This window comes from Xiphophorus couchianus, chromosome 2, assembly GCF_001444195.1.
Source record: "Xiphophorus couchianus chromosome 2, X_couchianus-1.0, whole genome shotgun sequence".
NCBI lineage: Eukaryota > Metazoa > Chordata > Actinopteri > Cyprinodontiformes > Poeciliidae > Xiphophorus > Xiphophorus couchianus.
This window is the reverse complement of record NC_040229.1, coordinates 7797963-7811555: the sequence shown is the minus strand read 5'-3', so window position 1 is coordinate 7811555 and position 13593 is coordinate 7797963. Positions and strand designations below refer to the sequence as shown.

General features: G+C 40.4%; 2 long non-coding RNA genes across 2 annotated transcripts in view; one reads left to right on the top strand and one right to left on the bottom strand.

Moving 5' to 3' along the window:
- Positions 1-6266: 6266 nt before the first annotated feature.
- Positions 6267-13593, bottom strand: part of LOC114160724 (uncharacterized) — a 17609-nt gene continuing 10282 nt past the window's right edge. Inside the window, exon 3 of the long non-coding RNA XR_003598844.1 lies at positions 6267-6278. This is a non-coding gene — a long non-coding RNA (uncharacterized LOC114160724). The remainder of the gene's footprint in view (positions 6279-13593) is intronic.
- LOC114160720 (uncharacterized) lies at positions 6528-6823 on the top strand. Its single transcript, XR_003598843.1, has 2 exons — positions 6528-6577; positions 6730-6823. It is a non-coding gene; the product is annotated as an uncharacterized LOC114160720 (long non-coding RNA).

The window sequence follows — 13593 nt, the reverse complement described above, 5'->3', positions numbered from 1 at the left end:
ATGTTTTCCAGTTCCAGTGTTAAATGTTCATTAGAATTTAAAGTTTATTGATCTTTGAAAATGTATTCCTGCATTACTATTAAACCGTTATATTAGCTGAAAATGGTCTCAAAACAACAATATTATCATTTATTGGAATAACTTTTGGGACAATTTATCCTCCAGCAAAATTTGTTATTGTGACGCTCAAATAAAAGATGTTTGTCAAACATTCAGTCTTTTTAAAACTTTCCGTTATTCCTCTGATTATAGATATGGGGAAGTTTGATCCGATTAATCGTTTAGTTTAGAAAAGAAATCAGAAAAAGACATTAAAACAGCAACAAGTTGAACTAGACCAGTTTCTCCTGGACTTTATGTTTATATCACTGCAATCAATGGGATGTTGGCGTTCAGCAGAAAGCAGCGGATTGCTTATTAATAAAAACGAAGAGCGATAAAAACCAATGAAACAATAAAGCGAGGCAATAACAGAATAAGAGTGTTTTTAATGGAGGGAGAAAAGAGCGACAGAAATGGCTGGACTGAAGGCCAGACGCTGAAACAAAATTAGAGTCTATGGTGCAGCTAAATGTCAGAGTGTGTGTGTGTGTGTGTGTGCGTGTGTGTGTGTGTGAAGTCGTTCCTCTGACCGTGGACATGCGAGCTCTAAACTCCTCTTACCCCTGCAGACACACACACGCTCCCACCTCATTAGCAGCGGTACATGACATTTCAGGACCGTTCTGGCCGGCCGATGGCAGAGGAGGAAGAGGAGGACGAAGATGACAGAATCTTTAATAATCCCTCGTTTTGATCCGGTTCAGACTCTCCTGCCGTTAAAGGTGGGAGAAAGTCCCTCTGGACCGACAACAAATTAAAGGGAAAAGATTCCCACATCATCAACAAACATGGTTTTTTTTTAACATTATTTATTGCGAAACAAGTGACAGATTTACATTAAACAACCTAATCTCCAAAGTAAATAAATGCAAATATCAGAAAAACGAAAAGACATAAAACAATAACTCAGCATCATTCTCTTAATTCCCTTCATACTCTTTAAGAAACTCAATCACATTATTTCTTCAAAGTAAACAGATTTTCTGTCGTCTTTTTATCACCGTTTCAAGTTGGTTTTTTGGTCAGTTTAGTTTAGAACCAGATTAAAACAGACACATCTTTACAAATAAAAGTAAACGGGTCCGTTTCTGATCAAATGATTCAGTCAAATTAAACTTGAAGTTTATTAGCACTAGTCCGCTTTAATCCAACTCTTGTTTGCTTGTCTAGAATGTGAGTCAAACGTGAGGCCTGAGGGCCAAATCCGGCCCGCCAAGGGTTTTTATGTGGCCCTGTAATCCGCGTAGGGATGCCTCAATAGAACATTCAAGATAATTATTGTAGCAATCAAATGACATAATTTTTTTTATCCGTATAATATGACATCACACATTCAGAATCTCGCAAAAAAACAGACGATGACTAGCGTTGGGTTTTAGCTGTCAATTAGTCAAAATAACTACTGATTTCTAAAAGAAAAATCTATGCAGTGACTTGGTACTACTTGGTAACACTAAAACAACTAGACAACAAGGTCAGAAGAATGTTTTTATTAAAAACATAGCTAGAGAGATGGAAGTAGCTCAGTTATGCTAGCTTGACTTAGACAACCTTAACTTGTAGATGTGATGTGGAACTTGTTGTGTTTCGGTTCAGTTAAAGAATAAAATAAAAATACGTGACCTACACCAACTCTGACAGGTCATGAGTAGAGCAGGTGTTTAAATTAGCTAATCAACTAAGCTGTGTTAGCTTAGCTAATAGCAGCAGTGGCTAATCTACCGCAGCGATGTAGCATGTAGCGTCAGTCACTTATTTATAAATGAATGACTGGTTCATTTTCACCACAACCTTTTAAAGTTTCTGTTAATCTAAAATATTCAAGCTGTGTCAAAATGTTTTAATTTTAATTTTACTTATTAATTCATATAAATCTTATTTAGCTTTTATTTTACTAATTTTATATGTGAAAAAAAATATTTCACTTCAAGGCAAAAATTATATAAACAGAATTTGGTGGAAAACAATGAAGTTTAAGAATATTTTTTATTGCAGAAGTGTATATTTAAATATTTAAATATTTTTATTGCTGTTTTCTGCATTAACTCCTTGTCATTTAATCATACAGCATCATTTGTACGACGGGGTTTCATTTGGTAAAAGGTAACTTGTTCTGGATTAACCCGGTGCTTTTTGGAGATGCTGGCTGCAATAATCCAGCTTTATCAAAAAGGTCACAGGGAACCGGATCCCCGTCAACTTGACATTTTAGGTTTTCTCAGTCAGTCGCGACATTTTTGTTTCCCCAGTTTATTGTTGGACTGTAAAAGTCTTGCAGGTTTGTTAATATCCAGACAGAGTATTTATATTTTTCTCTGTAAACTGCGATGAGAGCGTGCAGCGTGAGCGCCTGCAGAGCTGCCGGTGCAGCCGGGAACGCCGCTGCTGGTTAGGCGCCATGTTAATGTCAGCGAGCTGATTGGTCGATCGGGTCATTTTGATGCTTATCAGAGAAACCCAGGAGGCTCCATGAATCACCGGCTCAAATCAGACGAGTTCATAGATTCATCATCTGAGACTGGAGAAAACCTGAAAGTATTCACACGCCGTTGAACTTCTTCACATTTTATCAGGTTGAATTCATACGTTTTAGCTTCATGAGATTTTAGGCAACAGAGAAACTGAAATTTTAATTTGACTGGAAATTAAATGTGGTTTTCATAATTTTTACAAATAAAATTCTGTATCTGTGTTTGAATCTTCATGTGGAAAAAGATAAAAGTAAAAAAGATTAAAACTCTAAAGTGCTTTAAATGGAAAAAAGTAGTCAGAACATCAACTTCTACATTAAAACCCTGATAAAAACTTAAATGATGAATAAAAAAACTCAGTGTGAGATTAATGAAAACACACAGAATATGGATTTTAAAGGCTTTTTAAAAAACCTATTTAAGTTTAGCTTCCCAACAGAAACACAGCAGGAAGATCTGAAGATGTTCATGCTTTCATATTTTAGAGCAGATTTGCTTCATCTTCTGGATTCAGTTTGAGCCAGGATGTCATTAGTGCTATTTATAAAAACAGGTGATTATTTTCCACCTTTACATTCTGGATATGAATTAAAATAAAATAAAAAATCTATATAGATATATATTGTATTTTTGTTCACTTTTCCGCCCACTTCCTGGTTTCTGTTAGTATATATTTGCCGTCTGTTTCCAAGCATTCGGCCTTTTTCTGCTCTGCTGTCCGTTACCCGCGGCGCCGCAGCTACCCAGGTGTTTGGGTTTAACAGAATCATTTCAGCCATTCCAGGAGCTTTCATCGACTCTGAATGAAGTTTGCACTGCATCAGAGTTTGATAGAGATATGTTAACTCATCTCCTCCTCCTTTCTTCATCCATCCGTCCGTTTCCATTCTTCCGCGCTGCAGCAGATGATTCTTTTAATGGAAAATTCAAACAGACCAGCCCCTCCTCCTCACCTCATTTCCCCTTTCTTCGCTCTTCTTTTCTCTGCCTCCATCCTTCTCACCTGCCAAAATATCACAAAGCGTTTTCTGGTCTGTGTTTTGCTGTCGGAGACGCTGATCGATGCGGTGGAAAGGCCAGGCAGGCGGACGGAGGAGGGCGAGGAAACGGCAGCAACACTGATCCTGATTGCTGTTACTCCCGTCTTAAATCATCCAAGTTTCTGGCTTTGTTGGTTTATAACTTCCTCATTGTGCTGAGGACAAAACAAAGTGCTGAAGTGGTATTTTGTGCAGGTTTAAAAACTTTTTAAATATATTTGGAACATATTTTCTGCGCCGTTTCGGATCCACCAAACATTCTTTTGGCAGATATTTTTTTATTATTAAATTTGCAGCCAGATTTCTGCAGATGGCCATAAAACGAGTTCCTGGTGCCCAGATTCTTATGTCGTTTCTCAAAACAATAAATAAGTAAGTGGACGGATTCAATTTAAAATGGAAAAGCTGGATTATCTTGATGAACTTAATCGGAAAACCTGAAAAGATTCCATCAAAAACATCAACAATTAAATAAAATATAATCTTAATAGTTACCTCATTGCTACACCAGTAAAGTTTACTGATTGTCTTAACAGTTCAATATTGTTTTTATCGGTCCTTTTTATACATATTAGGTAGTATATTATAATTAGCATATTTTATCTAGATTTTTTTAAAATGTATCTTTTTTTTTACCTGCACCAATAACACCTTTATATATTTAAATGTAATTGTTTTTCAGTATTTATTCTGTGTACTCTAACAATTTTGTTGCCATTTTTTGTGAAATGACAATAAAGTAAGTCTGTAATTAATTAAAACCAGGAATTAATAATAAAGTACACTAGGGCTGAAGGGATTGATTTGTAGTAATCGATTAATCGTTTACTGGAGTATGCAGAGAAGGCCATTTGCAAAATGTACATATTGTTTGTACAGATTTGGCTTAATTACTTCTGATTGTGTTGTTCTTTAAGCAAATTGCCCTGTTTTGAATCTCAATGCTCAAATAAATGATCGCTAAATTAGTTGACGATTATTTCAATATCGATTAATCACGATTAATCTCAAATAATCATTGCAGCTTTACACTGAAGTTTGCAAAATGTAAAAAAGCTCAAGTGTTTGTATGTTCCGCAACATGAATATTAGAGGATATCTGCAAACAGAGTTCTGCTGCGGTTCTGCTTCTGCGGTTTCTGCCATCACCAGAACCGAAGACAGAACCTTAAATTTCACTGCAGATGAACCCAGAATAGTAATAAATTGAATTTTCCCCAAACAAAAGCATCCAGAGGTGAGTTGCAGAGCTTATCCTTGCGAGGTCAGGGTGTGCTAACCTCCTTCACCAATGAGTGTTTCTGTGGAGGAAACGAAACTGTGCTGGAAAATAAAACGAACTGGAGCTAAACATCCTGCTGGCTGCGAAGCAAAACAGAGACGGGCGGTTTTGATGAGACGAGATGTTCCACTCTTCATGAACCTTGACCTTTAGGTGAAAGAGCGGGAGTGCATCAGACTGGGGCAGTGAAACGTGAAATGCATGAAAGCTCGGAGGAAACCGGGGAAGTGTGTTTTTTATCTTTAAGTTTTTTTATATTTAAGTTTTACAGGATAATTTTATGCTAATTAAGTTGTTGGCCCAGAACAAATGCTTTGTTTTACTGTTAGCTTTTATATCAATTTTTTTTGAAATTGTAACTACTGCTTTACATGATCACTATAAAGCCATATTGTGTCGTGTAAAATCTGTACTTTAAGTATCTGTGAGTTTTTGTTGTTGGGAAATCTTTGCACTGATCTGTTGCAAGGTTACTGTTTGTTTTTATTCTTCTGCGAGTTTAGATCCAACAGATGGACTCTCCTCATTAAAACCAGCTGAATCTCCAGTCTCTTACTGTTTGAGTGGAACATCTCTGCAGCTCTGTTGTTTGTGCCAACATCCTCACCGCTGCAGCAGCCTCCTCTGCAGCGCTGCTGATCAATCTGGTCTCAATCACCTGTTCAGCCGAGCGTGCGTCGTTATCTGGGTTTGCTTTAGAGGACATTGTTTTCTTAACTCACTCAGTGTGTTTTAAAAGTATGTTTCCATCCAGAAAGAAATGAAAAGAAGAATATTAAGGTGCATCTCCCTATTAAAACATATTGCTTTTGCAGTGGAAAATATGTCTTTGAACACTATCAGATAACATTTTCCAGATTATGGCAGATTATAATCTGGAAAGATTATAGTGCGCTTTAAAAACAATCCAAGCGCTTAAAAAAATGCCGGTCAGGTGTTTCTTTTGGGCAATAAGTTATTTTGTGTCTGAATTAGAATGTAAAGTCACAAATCAGTAGGCACTCCCTGTTACCTAGCAACTACAGCTCAGCTCCAACACATTTGGTCAGCTGGTTTTATTGCTGTGTGCGAAGTACAATGGTACAGAAGTTGAAAGTCAAAAACCTTCGATTTCTGTAACTCAGAAAATGTTCAAGATTTTTTTACTTTTCAACTGAGAATGTTCCTTTTTCCTAAAAATTGTCTGAGAATAATCTCAAAATTTCATTTTTGAGAAATGAAAAAAATAATAAATTATGCCTCCTTTTCTGTTTTTTCCATATTCAATGCCCCTAACGCCATCATAGAAGGGAGCCATTTCAAAAATCTCCGGAATATAACATCACAATCACAAATCAGCTACTTCCCGTTGCCTAGCAACCTCAGTGAAGTCCAGCACGTTACCTAGTGTAACCAGGATCATTTTCTATATTAGGTTTAATTTATTATAGTGTTCTCGCGTGACTCTGACGTCATGTGACAGCTGCACATCAGCGTCCTAAATTGATAGCACAGTTTATATGGTTGCAAATCGCAGCTTAGGCAGAACCGCTGCGGGACTCTGATGTGCAGGTAGGACTGGTCTGTTTCCAAAGAGGTTTCAGATCTTTATTGTCTATTTTTCAATCGTGTAATTATGTTAACTTGCAGCCGGATTACTCAACCAAGCGTTGCAAGAATCACGGTTAGTCAAGAAGGAACTGGTGAGTGTGGTCGGGAGCTAGTATGCTAGCACTAGCCTTCCAGCCTGTTGTGATTGCATATTGATTTGTTACGTAACAATATTGGTTGCATAAGTTATATTTACTTATGAAACTTCTGTACATGTACTGATTAATTAGGTCTGTTTGTACAGGCCAGGTGCGTTGCAGATCCCTCGCGCAAGGAGTGGCTGGAGGGATCTTGACAATAGCAAGGATTGTCTGGTTTCACTGACCAGACTGGCGAGCTAAAATAAGCAGGATCCAGAAACACAAGACTTATCTGGGAACATTCTTCCGAACTAATTGGAGGATCAGCTCAAGTCCCCATTGAAGGAAGTGGATTATTTTGGGTTTTTTCATCATCAACAAAGATTGGTAGACGTCCTTGGTATAAGGAACTTTAACTTGTTTTTTCCTTTAAACTATGGACTAATGTGTATATATATTGTAAATACTAAATACAACTCACCAATTTGCACCATCTTACTGTCTCTGTGCTTTACAAATTGCCATCTCCTCCAGTAGCCGAACCTAGCTAGACTTTAAGAACTGTTTGGATAAATTTTAATTCTGATTATTTAAAATCTTGTTAATCCTTGAACGCAATGTGGGTTACACTAGCAACCCAAACTGAGCTCCAGCTGGTTTTACCACTGTATGTGCTGCACAATGGCTGCTGGAAAACACAAGTGTTTTGTTGTTGGCTTGCCAGAAACCACTTGTTGCATTCTTGTTGGCTGTGTACAGAAAGCTCCACTTATGCTTTTCAAAGATGTACTGTTGTACAATTGCACATCTATTTGCACCCATTTTCACATGTGAGGGTAAACGTGGAGCCGAAGGATGCGGCCAGCAGCAGCTTAATAGAATTTAAAATATCCTAATAGTACAATAACTGTATTAAATATAGTGACCTGCTTTAAACTTGTTCTTTATCGTTTGGGTCATTTCAATCAGATTCGTCTTAAGTTGGAGAAAGAAAGGACAGATTTTCTGTGAAATGGGTTCAACAGCAACCAAATAACCATCAGTACTTAAAGTTGATCACAGTAGAATGACCTCTTGGATTAATTAACAACAACACACTTTGCGTAGACGATAATGACATTCTACTGATGGTGTGGAGTTGGCAGTTACCTGACCACAGAGCCACGTGACGCATTAGCGGGTTCAGAAAGCTCATGTTCCACAGGATGGAGAACATCAGCATAATAACGCAGCATTCCTGATGCCACTGTAAGTTTTGATAAGGTCAGCCTCTTCAGGAAAGTGACGTTTCTCCTCCGCTGAGCCACAACAAAATCCAAACTGTCAGTGATGTTGAAGGTTCATGACTCCTCACGCATTTAGGGGTGAAAAAAGCAATTGGTGTCCATAACTGGAAAAATGTGAAGTCAGGATATTAACTTTGGAATCTGTGATTATGGAGCAGCAGTCAGTGATTTGCATTAAAACAAGTCATGATATATTCTAGAGTGGTGTAGCTAAAAAGCTACTTATGCTAACCCTAAAATCTTAATCATAAATACGGTTTCTGGTAACGCTACAGCTCTAAACCAACATGGCATTTAATGGAAGCTAACGCTTCCATTAAATGCCATCCTTTACATCCTTGAGCAACAGTTTGATTTTGGCATTAGACATGCACAGCCCTTAAACATTGTTTTAATAACTTGTTCTCTACAGTCCCTGTTTTATTTTGTTTCTGGTTTGAAATAGTTATTGGAAAAGAGACAGAAAAATGAAGAGAGGAAACAGAACGGCTGCATAAATAGTCTTACCCCTCTTCAAAATAAGAGCATGTAAATGTGTAACTACTTACAGTTGATAACCAAAACTTTAACAGATGTCAAACTTATTGGTATTTAATGGAAGCTAATGCTAAAGCGCTAAATTCAACCATGTTGAAACCCTCCACGAGTCAATATTTTATTTAATCATATATCTTGATTACTCCATTACTGAAATAATTGATTTTGTGAACATCTACAGAGACCAGATGTTGTGACCCATCAACACAAAATACCACGATTCTTCTGTAGGTCCAGAAAAAACACAAAATATGAAAAATTACACGATTGTTTTTCTTCATTTCCGCTTTTTTTGGTCATATTCATCTTGTGGTAAAGCAGAGGAGTGAAACAGAAATGAGACGTTAAACAGAGGTGGATGCACCGTCTGCCAAAACCATGGCAACACGTGGATGTTACCTTGAACCAAACAGAGAAGCTGTTTGTGTTTCTCCAAGCAAGCTGAGGCTTTCTGCTTATTCAGAATGATTTCCTGCATGTTTTCCTGGCCCTCTTACTTCTTCACATTGTTGGTTTGAATCTTTTTATGTTTGTTTGTTAATCGGGATTTGGAGGATTTACTGAAACTCCAGTCATGCCCTGCAGCTTTTAGACCTAACAGAATAAAAAACTTCAACAGGAGAGGCTGAAAATTAAAATGTGTATCTAAAGTGTGAAAGTGTTTACTGATAAAGCATTGACAGAAACGGCAATAACCAAACATTTATTCATAGAAATGTTATTATAGACATAGGACATTTGAAAGAACCGAATATAAACAGTGATTTAATCAATTCATTGAGTAGTTTGATTCATAAACCAATTAGATTTGCATTGGAGTGAAACTATTATTGATAATATCTTCACTAATGTCATGGATGGAAAATGATGAGTGGGATCCTGACAGCAGACATGAGTGACCGTCTCCCTGTTTCATTATTGCGTTAAAGAGGATATTGCCACTGTGAAAATAAATATAAACATAAAAAAAGATGCTTGAGAAAACAGAATTTGGATATTTTACATGTAGGTGATACTGCAAAGACTTTACAAGGTTTTTTTTTTTTTTAAAAAAGCTTCTGACAAACTATAGATGGTGATATTAAGAAAAATTACCAAAAATAGAAATGTTACTTATAATTAAGAACAAAATAGACGGAAAAGAAATATAAAAAAAAGTTAGTGTAGATTAGGTTTGTGTGCTGCTGTTGCTGTTTGAAGAAATGCACCAGGAGGGTCTTAGCGCTTTTAATCAGGCTTGTGTCTGTGCTGCTAAATATGCTAATGGTGGAGAAACAACTTACAGGAAAACCGTTTATCCGGCCATGCTAACGAGCCTTAGCATTCACAACAGGCTCTGCTATCAGGAAGAAGCAGTAGAATAGCAGAGAGCAGCGCGTGCACAGGCATGATTTCTAGTTAGAAGTGAGAACACTATTTTTTCCCCCACAGATTATCTGTCTCATACCCTGGTGTCATAAAAAAGTGATAGTTTTAGCAAATAAAAAACAAATAAGTTGCATACTGCAACTTTAACCGGTGGGCCTTGGTCCCCGTTCGCCAGTCTTAGCTCCGCTCCTGTTCTGAATGCCACATTGAAGCATCCGGATCGCCGTCGTTCAGTCTGAATTAGACGTTTTTGTGTAGAACTGAAACTCATCCTTCTGGTGATTAGGTCACAAATAGTCTTCACTTTAATAGCACCACTCTGGCGTTTCTCTGCAGCTCACAAATAGACAGAGGCAGGTTAACGAATGGGCATAATTACCTGCATTGATCAATAAGACTTTAAATGAAACACACTCATCACTGAGCCCCCTCCTTTCTGCATTATCGGCTGACAGAATGGTAGAAATAGAGCTGCAGCTGAAGCGCCTTCAGAGGAAGCTGCATGGGAGGTTTTTAACCGAAAAAGATAAAGAAGACCCGTTCGTACCTGGAGTGTTAAACTGTCATCCTTGGGTCTTCTCACCTGAAGGTGTCAGAGTCTGTGTGATAGTTAATGAAACACACCTGTATCTAAACCTCACAAGCTGTTCCAGTTCTTTGGAGTTGAACATCAACAGTATCGATTGTAATCGGTCAAAGTCTGCCCAACACGTTTTCACACCTTCACAGGCGTTTCCTCCCAAATCTGTCTGGGCTTAAATCTTTTCTATTTCCAGGTTTCAATGATTTCTAGAAAGAATTCTTGTTAAAACTATTTGAATTTATTTTTGAATCGGTAAATTGTTAGAGCTGCACATTCAGGCTCTAATATCCACACCGCCTAACTAATATTGAGTTAAACATAAACGACATAATTCATCTTGAACATGCAGTTTTACAAGCTTCTGATGGTTTAGTATAAATCCACTGTAAATGTAAAGAGTTGTATAAAAATGAAGATTTAAATAAAACCACCGAAATCCCAAAACTTCATTTCCACTAAAAATGTCCACAGAATTCTGTTGGTATTCCGCTAAAGTGAAAAAAAATATATATACAATTTTGTAATTGAAGTGTTTCTATTATAAAAGAGACACAATTAAAATCACGTGAATATTTGTTTTCTCATGAAAAGTCAGTTCAAAACGTCATCCTCCAACCACTTCCTGTTGTCCTCTTTGTCATTTCTGCCAGTAGTAACATCCTGTTGTTGATCACAAATACACAAATGTTGATACGACCGAAAAACCACCTCATCCAAAACTTTTTATCAAAGAACCAGAGTTTTTCAAAATCGTTCCTATGAAGGTAATTTATTTTTAAAATGTAAAATGGATGAAATGCTGTTGCTGATATCCACCTCCATACTGGTTGGACAGGTTCTCGTAATTCTTTCATTGTTCTGGAAATAATAATAATACAAAATAACTAGATATTGAAACAATGTCAGAAAATTGTTAGAAAAACTAGGATTTATGACCTGGATTAAAATTTTAAAACATCAAATAGGTCAACAGAGACAGAAGGTGGAGATGGGAGAGAAGATCACAGAGAAAAAGGTGACATCACAGGAAGAGCAGAAAAACAAGGAAAAAAACAGATCGAAAGACGGAGAAGAGAAAAGAAACACAGGCTGAGAGGGACAGAGACACCAGTACTGAGAGCTGGAGGCAAACGCAGCATGAACAGCAGAGAGAAGCAGAGTGAAAGATGCTGAGAGGAGAAAAAGGAAGAAATAAAAGAAAAAGGAGAAACCGGCAACCAGATTTTAACATTTTATTGGTGTTCAGTTACATTCAGTCCTCAACCTTCAGTTAACTCCAAACATCTCACATTAAGACCGGAGGGAGGGAGGGAGGAAGGAAGAAAGGAAGGAAGGAAGGAAGGAAGGAAGGAAGGAAGGAGGAAGGAGGGAAGGAAGGAAGGAAGGAAGGAGGGAGGGAGGAAGGAAGGAGGGAAGGAAGGAAGGAAGGAAGGAGGGAGGGAGGGAGGGAGGGAGGGAGGGAGGGAGGGAGGAAGGAAGGAAGGAGGAGGAAGGAAGGAGGGAGGGAGGGAGGAAGGAAGACAGGAAGGAAGGAAGGAGGGAAGGAAGGAGGGAAGGAAGGAAGGAAGGAAGGAGGGAGGGAGGAGGGAAGGAAGGAAGGAAGGAAGGAGGGAGGGAGGAAGGAGGGAAGGAAGGAAGGAAGGAAGGAGGGAGGGAGGGAGGGAGGGAGGAAGGAAGGAAGGAGGGAGGAAGGAAGGAGGGAGGGAGGGAGGAAGGAAGACAGGAAGGAAGGAAGGAAGGAAGGAAGGAGGGAGGGAGGAAGGAAGGAAGGAAGGAAGGAAGGAGGGAGGGAGGAAGGAAGGAAGGAGGGAGGGAGGGAGGGAGGGAGGAAGGAAGGAAGAAAGGAAGGAAAGAGGGAGGAAGGAAGGAAAGAAGGAGGGAGGGAGGAAGGAGGGAGGGAGGAAGGAAGGAGGGAGGGAGGAAGGAAGGAAGGAAGGAAGGAAGGAGGGAGGAAGGAAGGAAGGAGGGAGGGAGGGATGGAGGAAGGAAGGAAGGAGGGAGGGAGGGAGGGAGGAAGGAAGGAAGGAAGGAGGGAGGAAGGAAGGAAGGAAGGAAGGAAGGAGGAAGGAAGGAAGGAGGGAGGGAGGAAGGAAGGAAGGAAGGAGGGAGGGAGGGAGGAAAGGAGGAAGGAAGGAAGGAAGGAAGGAGGGAGGGAGGGAGGGAGGGAGGGAGGGAGGAAGGAAGGAAGGAAGGAGGGAGGGATGGAGGAAGGAAGGAAGGAGGGAGGGAGGGAGGGAGGAAGGAAGGAAGGAAGGAGGGAGGAAGGAAGGAAGGAAGGAAGGAAGGAGGAAGGAAGGAAGGAGGGAGGGAGGAAGGAAGGAAGGAGGGAGGGAGGGAGGAAGGAAGGAAGGAGGGAGGGAGGGAGGAAAGGAGGAAGGAAGGAAGGAAGGAAGGAGGGAGGGAGGGAGGGAGGGAGGGAGGAAGGAAGGAAGGAAGGAGGGAGGGAGGGAGGGAGGGAGGGAGGGAGGGAGGGAGGGAGGAAGGAAGGAAGGAAGGAAAGAAGGAAGGAAGGAAGGAAGGAAAGAAGGAGGGAGGAAAGAGGGAAGGAAGGAGGGAGGGAGGGAGGAAAGGAGGAAGGAAGGAAGGAAGGAAGGAGGGAGGGAGGGAGGAAAGGAGGAAGGAAGGAAGGAAGGAAGGAGGGAGGGAGGGAGGGAGGGAGGGAGGGAGGGAGGGAGGGAGGGAGGGAGGGAGGGAGGAAGGAAGGAAGGAAGGAAGGAAAGAGGGAAGGAAGGAAGGAAGGAAAGAAGGAGGGAGGAAAGAGGGAAGGAAGGAGGGAGGGAGGGAGGGAGAAAGGAAGGAAGGAAGGAGGGAGGAAGGAAGGGAGGAAGAAAGGAAGGAAGGAGGGATGAAGAAAGGAAGGAGGGAGGGAGGAAGGAAGGAAGGAGGGAAGGAAGGAGGGAGGAAGGAAGGAAGGAGGGAGGGAGGAAGGAAGGAAGGAGGGTGGAAGGAAGGAAGGAAGGAGGGAGGGAGGAAGGAAGGAAGGAGGGAAGGAAGGAGGGAGGAAGGAAGGAAAGAAGGAGGGAGGGAGGAAGGAGGGAGGGAGGAAGGAAGGAAGGAAGGAGGGAGGAAGGAAGGAAGGAGGGAGGGAGGGATGGAGGAAGGAAGGAAGGAGGGAGGGAGGGAGGGAGGAAGGAAGGAAGGAAGGAGGGAGGAAGGAAGGAAGGAAGGAAGGAAGGAGGAAGGAAGGAAGGAGGAGGGAGGAAGGAAGGAAGGAGGGAGGGAGGGAGGAAGGAAGGAAGGAGGGAGGGAGGGAG